At 36.7% G+C, this 11,518-nt stretch overlaps 1 non-coding gene across 1 annotated transcript; it reads right to left on the bottom strand.

The window, feature by feature from the left end:
- Positions 1 to 1,297: 1,297 nt before the first annotated feature.
- LOC115724261 (small nucleolar RNA R71) lies at positions 1,298 to 1,404 on the bottom strand. The gene has a single exon (XR_004013060.2). It is a non-coding gene; the product is annotated as a small nucleolar RNA R71 (small nucleolar RNA).
- Between the last annotated feature and the right edge of the window lie 10,114 nt (positions 1,405 to 11,518).

Below are 11,518 nucleotides of genomic sequence, written 5' to 3'. Positions count from 1 at the left end.
ATATTTTATTGCTATGTTTTAGTAAATTGGTTTTGTTCATTCAAGTGTGGTTATTGTGCAATTGCTTACTTTTGCTTGATCACCATTAGTAAGTAGTAGCTAATCTTGATTTTGGAAAAAATAGGGTTAGTGGAATTGCTTGAATGATGCATGAATATCACTTTGAAAAAAATGTGATTTGTAAATGGCATAGGAATATGTTATTTACCATGTATGACTTGAAGGAATTGTACTTAAATTGGTATTCTTAAAATTAATTGGGCATAGGAATATGTTAATTAATTAGAGAATTAAACCATAAACACTTTGAAAAAAGGATTATGACATTTTAAATTCCTAGTTGACATTATCAATTTACAACAATACTCATTAGCACCAGTATATCAACTTTGCATTTTTAGGCCAATTTAATAATTCTAGCTTGTTTTCTTCATAGTTTGTGTTTGTTAATTTTTTACATATCCTCATCACTTTATTTTATTTTTGTTGAAACCAATTTGTGAGTAATTAGTTTTATAAATTAATTTCCAATTTTCAATCCCTGTGGAGACGATACTCGATTTATCACTTTATTACTTGTTACGATTGCGTATACTTGCGTACACAATTTTTCACAACAAGTTTTTGGCGCCGTTGCCGGGGATTGAAACTAAAAATTGTGTATTATCAACTATTTTGCAATTTATTTTCTGGTTTAAAGTTTTAATCCTATTTTGGTGCGCTGAATTTTTCTTTTTCAGGTGTAATCTAGTGTATGAACGAGCAAGAAGAAGACCTTGAACTTGCTCCTATTGACCCCGAAATTGAACGCACTTTTAGACAAAGGAGGAAGGAACAAAAGGCTAAAAAACGCTGCAATATGGCCGATGGGTTTGAAATTGGAGGTGCTCATAATGAAGCCAATCCTATTGCTTTGGCCGATGATAGAGCCCGAGCAATAAGAGAGTATGCAGCCCCTATGTTCAATGAGCTAAATCCGGGTATTGTGAGACCCGAAATCCAAGCACCTCACTTTGAGCTCAAGCCCGTCATGTTTCAAATGCTCCAAACGGTTGGTCAATTTGGTGGGTCGCCAACGGAAGATCCTCACCTCCATATTCGCTCATTTTTGGAGGTGAGTGATTCTTTCAAGCTACAAGGAGTAAGTGAAGAGGCTTTAAGATTGAAGTTGTTCCCATTTTCCTTGAGGGATCGGGCTAGAGCATGGCTTAACACTCTTCCTCCCGATTCGGTGACTAATTGGAATGACTTGGCTGAAAAATTCTTGAGAAAGTACTTTCCTCCAACAAGAAATGCAAAGTTTCGAAGCGAGATCATGTCCTTTCAACAGTTGGAAGATGAGACTACTAGTGATGCATGGGAAAGATTCAAGGAGTTGTTAAGGAAGTGCCCACACCATGGTATTCCTCATTGTATTCAACTTGAGACATTTTACAATGGTCTCAATGCGGCCTCTAGGATGGTGTTGGATGCTTTCGCTAATGGAGCCATTCTTTCCAAGTCTTACAATGAAGCTTTTGAGATTTTGGAAAGGATAGCTAGCAACAACTATCAATGGTCAACTAATAGAGCTCCTACAAGCCGAAAAGTAGCGGGTGTTCTTGAAGTAGATGCTTTGACCGCTCTAACCGCTCAAATGGCCTCAATGACCAACATTTTGAAGAATATGAATATGGGAGGAAGTGTACAACCAGCCGCTGCCATTCAAAGGGCAGAAATCTCTTGTGTGTATTGTGGTGATGGGCATACTTTTGAAAATTGTCCTTCAAATCCAGCTTCGGTTTGCTATGTGGGTAATCAAAACTTCAACCGCAACAACAATCCATACTCAAACTCCTACAATCCGGCATGGAAGCATCATCCGAACTTTTCATGGGGAGGTCAAGGGGCAAGTTCAAGTGGAGCACAAGGACAAGGAAAGCAATCATTCCCACCGGGTTTTTCTCAACAACCAAGACCTCAACAACCTCACCAACCTCAAGGCTCTCAAACTAGTTCTTTGGAGAGCTTAATGAGAGATTATATGGCCAAGAATGACGCTGTAATTCAAAGCCAGGCAGCATCTCTTCGGAATCTTGAAGTTCAATTGGGGCAATTGGCCAATGATTTGAAGAATAGACCACAAGGCACCTTGCCTAGTGACACCGAAAATCCAAGAAGAGATGGCAAGGAACATTGCAAAGCGGTAACATTGAGAAGTGGAAAAATAATTGAGTCAAATGTGGCTGCAACAGGCAGTAAAGAGCCCTCTTCAATCCAAAAAGAGGGAAATGAAGAAAAAACCAGCAACTTCACCGCTGAAATTCCCCAGTAGTTACAAAGATCCGGTCGACATTCTGGCTGCGAGAAAAATCTTTGCAAAAGCCACCTCTACCATTTCCTCAACGGTTCAAGAAGCAACAAGATGATGGTCAATTCGAGATTTCTTGATGTTCTAAAGCAGCTCCACATCAATATACCTTTAGTGGAAGCTTTGGAGCAAATGCCAACTTATGTGAAGTTTTTGAAGGATATTTTGATAAAGAAAAGGAGGCTTGGCGAGTTTGAAACGGTCGCTTTGACGGAGGGATGTAGTGCTATGTTGAAAAGTAAAATTCCACCCAAATTGAAAGATCCGGCAGCCTTTACAATTCCTATTTCTATAGGGGTCGAGATGTTGGAAGAGCTCTTTGTGACTTGGGAGCTAGTATTAATCTCATGCCTATGTCTATTTTTAGGAAGTTGGGAATTGGAGAAGCAAGGCCAACCACCGTCACTTTGCAATTAGCGGATCGTTCCATGGCTCATCCGAAGGGAAAATTGAAGATGTGTTGGTACAAGTGGATAAGTTCATTTTTCCGGCCGATTTCATTATTCTTGACTATGAGGAAGATAGGGAAGTTCCAATCATTTTAGGGAGGCCATTTCTTGCCACGGGAAGAACTTTGATAGATGTTGAAAAGGGAGAGCTTACCATGAGAGCTCAAGATGAGCAAGCCACATTCAAGGTCTTTCATCCTATGCGTGCTCCGGATGCAATAGGAGAATGCTTAGCAATTGGAGATATGGATCCTAACATGGTTGAGGAGTCCAAATTCAAAAATAGTAAGAAGGTGAGAAAGAAGATTCCCCTTAAAGAAATTGCTAAGGATCACGAGCCGCAAGAAAGTAAAGACAAAACATCATTTGACCCTAAAAAACCACCCAAAAAGAAGAGAAAGAAAAAGAAGTTTAGTAGAAAATTTTGGTCTCAAATGTTTGAAGTTGGGCAACAAGTGATTTTTGCTAACTCTTTAACGAAGGCTACTCATGGACGACTAGATTCAAGGTGTGATGGATCTTTCTTGGTGGTGAGAGTGTACCCCGATGGGGTGGTAGAACTACGTGATGCACTTTCAAGAAGAAAATTTTTGGTGAAAGGCCAAGGAGTGAAGTTTGGGGGTGGTGAGGGTGATCGAGCAAAGACCTCCATCACATTGGAAGAGGCTTGAGGAAGAAGGGTCTCGGGTTGTCATGGCTTTAGTGAATCACATTTGGGCAACCCAAGAGCGGAGGAACAAGATTATATTTAGTTATATATATGCTATGTAATAAGTTTGGGGTGTGCCACCCCTTGAAAAAAATATATATGTATTTACAATTAAGTTTGGGGTGTGCCACCCCTTGAAAAAAAAAAAGAAAGAAAAAAAAAAAAGGAAAAGAAGAAAAAGAAAAAAAAAAGAGGAAAAGAAGAAAAAGGAAAAAAAATTAGTATATACATACTTATATAATTACATATATATATATAATTTTTAATTTCCTACATTTACTAATGATTTTGCTGTAGTGTGGTGATCTTTATTGCTGGTGCAAAGCAAGGAATGACAGAAAAAAGGGGCTGCTGCAATATGGTGTGAGCAAATTTGTATGTTGAAGCAGTAGGTCCCAGTACAGCATTGGATCAGCATCGCTTCAGCATTTTGAAGCAGAGACTCTAGTGGGGAAGAGTTCAAATCTTGAGGGAGTTTTCTTTTTTTCCTTAGTTAAATTGTTATTGCTGGTTGTGTTTGATTGTTTACTTAGTTTACTTTTATTGTTGTCTTTAGTTGTGTGAGTAATAAATATTATGTGGATTAGATGTGTATTAATCATGTTGTTTTGTCATGTTTGTTACGTTTTGTTTTAGCTTGCAAATGAGAAAAATACTGCTTGTATTTTCAGCTTGGTTTAGGGTAGCGCTCGATGATGAAAAATATCCATTTCCCTCCATTTGTGGAGTGCCTTGGTTTGTGTGTTGAAAATGCTAATTTTAAGTGTTATTTTTGTCCAAATGCTAGCCTATGAGGAATGCTTTCAACAATTGTGTGCTTGTGTTATTCCACCATACCTTGAGTTTTTAGAATAGCTAACACTTTGAGAGAGTTTAAGCATCTAGAATTAGCTAGTGTAATCCTTGAGGCGAAATCCTAGCGAGCTTTATAACTTAGAAATGATTTAGGCCATCTTTGGACGTTTGAGCCTTTCTAACCTTCCCTATAAAATCAATTTTTCTCTAGTCACCCAAGTTTGAGCCGTTTAGCCTATTCTTGTTGTGCAACCCAATCATACATCTAACGCCAATCCTAATTTGCATTTCCACATATATCCTAACTTAATTGCTCACTTGTCAAGAGCCAAGTTTCACATTAAGTTTGGGGTGAGTGCGGTGAGTGTAACTTGTGGCGAGCTAATTCAAAGTTATACTTTTAGCCACATTGGGGACAATGTTGGATTGTAAGTTTGGGGTGGGGGTATTAGCTCACAAAGTATATGAGTATGAACTTTCAATTAACCTTCTCTTGCTATTTATTATATAAGTATAATATAGTAATAAATGTCTTTCTAATATATGAAAAAAAAAAAAAATCAGCAATGAAAAAAAAAAAAAATACATATGCTTGCAACTAAGTTTGGGGTGTTCCACCCATTTTAGTTCAAAAAAAAAAAAAAGAAGAAGAGAATAAACATAGCAAGAGAAGTCAATTTTAATATCAAGTACTTGTGAGTATTGAATTAGGGAAGAGGGTCAAGAGAAAAAAAAATTTAAGGAAGAGACTCGGCTTTTGACAAGTGAAGTGGTTAGGTGTTGAGCTAGCTTAAATACATCCTATACCATACCCTAACCCAAGCCTAACATTCAAGCCTAGTCAAGTCCTTTTGATCTAAGTTGCAAAGCTAAGCTACATTAGTGGAGAGGATTGCACTAATTCAACTTATGGAAGCAAACCTTTAAACTTGAGGATCAAAGGTGGTTGTTATAGAAATTCAAGTTGTTGGTGGGAAGTATTTGCACACTTATTTGATCGAATTACTCTTGATAAGTTTTAAGGACATAAATAGCATGCAAAATTCTGTTGAAACACACAAGTTCGAGGCATATTCACTACTACCAATTACATTTCCATTTCATCTAATTCTGAGAGCAAATTTTGTCCCTAAACCAAGTGTGAAAGAGCAAGATTTTCTCTACTGCAAGCGTGTTAGTGTCGTTGTCATTTTCTGTTCTTATTGTTTAGTTCTTTGTATTTTTCATTACTCGAGGACGAGCAATACTCTAAGTTTGGGGTGTGATAACTCTATGTTATAGAGTTAATTTTTATGCTTTTAAACTAAAGTATTGTGAGGAGAGTAGTGAAAATGTGTTTATTTTGCTTAATTTTAATTAGTTTTAGTGTTATTTTCTATTTAGTAATCTAACCTTTAAGTTTTGTAAATATTGATATTGTTGGGTGTGTTTTTCCAATTAACTGTGCTTATTTTGTTGAAAAAGGAGGAATTAAATTGATAGGTAAAAGAAAAAGAAGCAAGGAAGAAAAGGAGCACAAGCTGAAACTGGGCTGATTGCTGAAGCAATGCTGAAGTGAATTCAGCATCCTGGCAGTGACGTGGAAACACGAATTTCACTTATCCACCTCAGCAACTTCGGTCCAGTCACTCAAATTGCACCAGCCAGCTGACGTGGAAGAAAGGGGTCTAACCCTAGTGGGCCAAAGTGGAAAAGTTTGGGCTTCTATTTTGGGGTATGAAGTTTGTACCCTAAAAACCCAACAACAAAAGAGAAGGAAAAGGGAGTACACCATAATCATCTTCATCATCTTGTATGTACAGTACGGGGCAGCTGCATTTTTTCTGGAGGAGTTTTAATTGCAGCAGGAAGTACAACAAAGAAGAAAGAAGAGGGGACCAAGCCTAGTGTTTGAATTTTCTTTTACCCTTTCTTGATAGTCTTCTTTATTTTTCTCTTTGTTATTGTTGTTTGTACTTAGTATTCAAAACTTCTTGAGATTGTAAATTTGGGCAGCAGCCATGGATGAAGTATTTTTAGCTTGGATTTTATCTTTTTATTTGAATATGAGCTAAGCTTTTGAGGCTTGAATGACTATGAACTTCTAAGTTGGGTATGATTAAATTTTAAGCTTACTTTAGCATTTGTTTGCGTTTGTTCATTCAAGTGAGTTTCATTTTAATTGATTGTTGTTTCTTGGCCATGAATAACAATTTGCTAAGCTAGATCTTGTACCGGAAGGGCTAGATCTAGTAGTTCAACTTGAATGGAGCAAGTGAAAACCTAGATTTAGGCTTTTCTTTGTAAGCGGAATAGGAATATTTCATTTACCTTGCATAACTTACCAAATTAATGCTTGAATAGTGTTCTGCTTGCTGGTTTGATATAGGAATATATTAAGCTAAATGGTAGAACTAAAGTTGTGAGTGTTGGAAAATTCTCACAAGCCTAGAGGAATTTGTTGTTATCTCTGTGCAGAATGCTGAAGTAATGCTGAACCAATGCTGTACTGACTGTAAAAAAAACCTGACTAGAAGGAATTAGTTATTCAAGCCATTTTTGCCATATTATATTTTTTATCTTGCAAACAATTTTTCTAGCAGCAGTAGTTTTAATTTTAGCAAGTTTAATTCTTGTCCATTTTAATTTTGAATCATTACTCAACCATTTACATATTATTTCTTTTTATTTTAAGTTGTAATTAGTTGATTTTATATCAAACTTTGTTTGCAATCCCTGTGGAGACGATCTTACTTATCACTTTATTACTTGTGTGACTGCGTATACTTGCGTATATAATTTTCACAACAAGTGGTACCTCAATCATAGATTGGAAGACTGTGAAGGATCACACACAAAGAGAAGGACATTCGGGCTCAGATCTTGATAATACTCTGCGACAGAAGGGATACAAGGGTTAGAGATCTGAGTGGAAGGAGACACTATTCCGCTGCTACCAATATAAGGTTTTATTAACTTTATATGTGTTTAATTATCGTTTTAGAAAGTTCATATTTAGGGTGTTAAATAACATACTTAAGATCCTGGTAAAATAAATTCTAACACCTGATTGTAAATTTTATCTAGGATCAACAGGTGATATTGAATTGAATAGATATTACGGTAAATTTTAATATATCTAATCAAAGTTCAATATCGGTCCCTTCCGATGTATACTCCATACATCCGATACTGGTAAACTTTGCCAATGCCCTGGAAAGGACATAACACTTATCCAAGGTGTAAGAATACCTATCCCTGATTATATCATGCCAGTCTAAATCCAGTGAACTGACAAATCAGGGAATAAACTTTCGAACATATAATTAATTCCACTGTACTGACAACACTATAATCACTAACAAATTCATATGTTCTGGACTTAAATAGAATTCATACATTATATATATAATCATGAAATAAATCATGTGAACCATGCAACATAAAATGTTATTTCTGATCTTTATTAATAAGTAAACCTGATTATATTGAAATGGATTTTATTTAGGGCACAAAACCCAACAGAAACTTCATTATTAGGCATTCTTGAACAATATATTGTTGTTTTTTGTTCATTTGGAAGCAGACTAAATGAAGATGAGAACAATTTAAGTCCTTTGAGAAGCAGCATTGCAAAGATAAAGTCTCCATTCCAAAAGACTAACAAGTCATCCGCAAAACACATATGATTCAGCTTTAATGAGGCACATCTATCATAGAATTTAAACCCTGACCATTCTCCAACCTTGGTGAAAATTCTAAATAGATATTCCATTCCTAATACAAAGAGGAGGGGAGACATTGGAACCCCTTGTCTTAACCCTCTCTTTGCATTAAAGAACCCACACATAGCATCATTCAGCAGCAAGGAAAACTTAGGAGTACTTATGCATTCCATAATAAGATTAATGAACTTACCAGGAAAACTCAGAGCTCTCAACATCTCTTCCAAGAAGTCCCATTCTATTGTATCATAAGCCTTCCTCAAATCAATTTTGATCATATAACTTGGTTTACAATTTTTCCTCCCATAAAGCCTCACCAAGTCTTGGCACACTAGCACATTATGAGCAATGAACCTCCCATGTGCAAAACCTCCTTGGTTCTCTACAATAAGATCAGGAAGTATCCCCCTTAGTCTATTACAGATCACCTTAGTAGCAATCTTGTACATTACATTGCAACATGAGATGGGTCTAAAATCCACTACACTCTTAGGGCAAGCTGTCTTTGCAATTAGTGTGATTGTAGTGGTGTTAATCTCTTTTAAAATCTTTCCAGAATTTAAAAAAGACAAAACAGCCTCTACAATGTCCTTCCCCGCTAAATCCCAAATTTTCTTGAAAGAATGCACTTCCATAACCATCAGGGCCAGGTGCTTTGTTCCTATCAATTACAAACACAGCCTCTTCCACTTCTTTCCTTGTGTAATCAGCCAGCAAAATCTCCTTGTGACTATTTGTTATTTTAGGGCTAAGATCCACAACTGATTGAAAGACTTTTCTTCTTGCTTGTATGTTAGACCCCCGTAGCTTTTGATAATATTCTAGGAAAGCTTGTTGAACCTTCTCTGGTGAATCACACCAATTTTCACTCATCTTCAATGAGAAGATTCTGTTTTGAATTCTTCTTGATTTTAGAGAATCATGGAAAATGTGAGAGTTCTCATCCCAAACTTTGCCCAACTAACTTTAGCTTTTTGAGACATGAAGCTAGCAAAGGCCTTGCTAATCTCAGCAAACTTAATCCTTAACTCATGCTCCTATTCCATCAACTCTGTGTTTTTTGGAACCTGGTTAGGTTTGGCTTGTAGTTCAGCCAATGCTGCTCTTGTTGTGATTTCTGTCTTGTGTATCTCTAAAAAACCTGCTTGATTAATCTGTTTCAGCACTATCTTCAACCTTCTCAATTTTTGAACAATACTGAAAATTTTTGACCCCCTGCTTTCCTCTTTCCAAGACTTGGTAACCAACTCATCATACTCAGGTGCCAGTTTCCACATGTTATAGTACCTAAAGGGCTTCCTCCCATAGCTTCTATCTTCATAAATAGACACCAAGATAGGGCTATGATCGAAACTCAGCTCAAGTAAAAACACAGCTTCAGAACAAGGAAAGACATTTATCCAATGCGGATTGGCCATTGCTCGATCAATTTTGGAAAATATTCTCTCCTCAGGCTTTTGCTTGTTGTTCCAAGTGAAATAGGAACCTGAGAATTTCAAATCTGTCATATTACAGGTCTCCATACAGTCTCGGAATCTCTAAGATGGGAGGCTATGAGCTCTTTTCCCTATTCTTCATCAGCATTCATTATCTCATTGAAATCAAACATCATTATCCATGGCTCATCTATTTTCCTTGCCAATTATTCTAATTCTTCCCACAGATGATCCCTTTTTTCTCATCATTAAAGGCATATATCAGTGATACATAAAACTGCCCTACTTGCTACTGTGATTGAACATGACAATGCATTATTTGGCTAGAGCAATATCGAATGTCTACAGAGTATACACTAGGTTGCCAAGAAACTACTATTCTTCCTTTATCTAACCAAGGATTATTGTTTTTAAAACACCAACCTTGTAATAGACTAGTATATAAGGTTCCCATGTTCTTATTTTGAACCTTTATTTCTAGGAGACTAACAAAACCATCTTTCTTTGAGTAGATCAATTGCTTAATCTCATTGTGTTTGTGTTGATTGTTAATCCCCCTTACATTCCAACACAAGAACCTATCCCTTTGAGGAAGAGGAATCTCCCTCCCCTCTTGTGTTAATCTCATTTCCAGGTTCTTCTCCAAGAGTCTCAAACATATTATTCACTACTGTCCCTTCTAAATCCTTATTTATCAGAATTCTCTTGTCGTTGCTCACTTTCTAGAACCCTTCAGCGTCTACTTGCTTCTCCTTCTCTATTACTTTCTGCTTTGGCACCCATATGTGTTTCCTTGGTTCCTTTTTCTCCTCTTTCTTCCTGCAATCTTTAGTACTATGCCCAATTCCAGAACAATTATAACACACTAGGGGCATCCACTCATATTTAACATCTAACTCCACTTCATGGTTAAATTCATCAATAAAGGCAATTTTATCAGGAAACTCTTGTGATAGACTTACCTGAGTTAGAATCCTTGGATACTGTAGTTTATCTCTGTTCTTGGTTACATTATCAACCTGTAAAGGTTCCCACAGCTGGCCCACGATTTTGAACAATGAGGACTCCCCCAGTACTTGATGTCTAGGCCTTTTTAATTGTATCCATGTTGGTACATTTGTCACCTCTTCTTTAGTAAAATCATCTACTGGATTCCAGGGTTTCATAACCATTGGCTTTTGATCAAAGAAAACATACCCTTGCTGCATCACCTTATCTCTCTGCTCCAAGCTCTGAAATCTGATGATGAAAATGCCTTTCGCAAGCAGACCAACCTTGACAACTTCATCTTTCCAAAGCCTTCTGACAAAACCTTCCAGTATGCTTATTGGAGGGTTAGCTCCAATAACATAGCATAGCAAAGATGGTTGCTAGTAGTTCACTTCATCTGCAATGTCTTTGAAATCTATCTTAATTCTCTTCTTCGAGCCTAAATTCTCCTCAGCATCATGACTCAATTTATCGAACGAATTCTCCAAGTTTCTCACGATGTTAAAACTGAGAATAGGAGGTGAAATCTTCTTCCCATAACTTACATCCTGAGTAGCACGATTAGCAATCGAAAGCCAGTCTAAAAAATCTTGTCGAATCTCACTCTGCCTTTTGATAAGTACCTCCGATTCTTCAAGTGAGAAAATTTTCTCAACATACTGTTCCATTGGTTCCTCGCACTGTTCCATTGAATCTTCAGTCTCTTGAATCTCCAGTTCTTGTTACCCTAGCACAGCATCCATGAATCTAGTCTTGATGACTCTATCCAAAGATGATGGACCAGTTTTCTTGCCTTTAGATTTCCCTTTCCCGGCCATTTTCGCTTTTTTTGCCATAGCTCTGATGAGACTGAATGAGAGAGGAGTGGGAAAGTTTTTTTCAATTCATTATTTTTGTATCATTATTGCTATTAAATAGTTTTTCTTCTAATCTAGAGTTTTTTTTATGAAAATATTAATTTAACAATAAATTAATGATTTTAATGATATATAAATGAGTCAATTCGTATTTCGGGAGATAACCCTAACCCAACCCAAATAAATTTTGTGTTATTTAAGTTCGACACACATCTATCTTTCATGATC

The sequence above is a fragment of the Cannabis sativa genome, chromosome 9, assembly GCF_029168945.1.
Source record: "Cannabis sativa cultivar Pink pepper isolate KNU-18-1 chromosome 9, ASM2916894v1, whole genome shotgun sequence".
NCBI lineage: Eukaryota > Viridiplantae > Streptophyta > Magnoliopsida > Rosales > Cannabaceae > Cannabis > Cannabis sativa.
Note: the sequence above shows the minus strand (reverse complement) of the source record. Positions and strands in the feature narration are given on the sequence as shown.